Here is an 816-nt window from a genome sequence, read left to right on the forward strand (position 1 = left end):
GACCAGGCTGCTGTTCTCCAGCTGATCCGAGCCCTGAGTCTGGGCAAGATCATTTGTTTTTATCTTAATGTCTCACTGCATATCCAAACTGGCTCCGGTTCCAGCAAGTCAGGGGACGATTTGTAGCTTTATAATACTGGCCCTGCAGCTGGGACACCCGGGTGGTCAGGAAACTCAGATGCTGAGCTGAGAGCCCTGGGGCTTGGAGGCCATGGCCAGGCCAGCAGAAGGTGGTTCAGGCTGCAGACAAATCTTCTTCCCCCTTTTACTTAAACCCTGAGATTTCGGCCCTAGGGATGATGTCTGCGCTCAGTTTTCGGGAAAATCCAAGCTAGCCTATTGTGAGCGGCTGGAGGGCCGATAGGCAGCCAGGGTGGGAGCCTTTGGAGGGCAGCCTGCTCCAGGATGCCAGCCCTCAGCAGACGGCCACACGTGTGGCCACCCCTGGCTCTCTGTCCTCACTTGTCCCCATCACCTGTCACTGTCCCATCACTCCCAGGATCAGGGGTCAGGTGTGACAGCTTCCACCACTACTGGTGTCCACACGGACATCATCCTGACATGGTTCCCGGCTGCAGCGGCGGAGGTCAGACACGCCCCCTCCCCAGGCTTGTCCCCCTCCACACCCCGCCCCCACTGCCTGCCCGGGGAGTCTGTCCACACTGTCCCAGCCCCCGCCCAGAGCCTCTCCCACAGCTGGGCCCATCCAGCACAGCTGCCCCCGGAGGCCTGCACCGCTCTGGGAGGGGCTTTGCGGCCCAGCAGACCCCTGGAGGCGGCCCCCAGGATCCCCTGGACGGCAGTCACCCCGTCCCG

Source organism: Muntiacus reevesi, chromosome 2, assembly GCF_963930625.1.
Source record: "Muntiacus reevesi chromosome 2, mMunRee1.1, whole genome shotgun sequence".
In the NCBI taxonomy this organism is placed as follows: domain Eukaryota; kingdom Metazoa; phylum Chordata; class Mammalia; order Artiodactyla; family Cervidae; genus Muntiacus; species Muntiacus reevesi.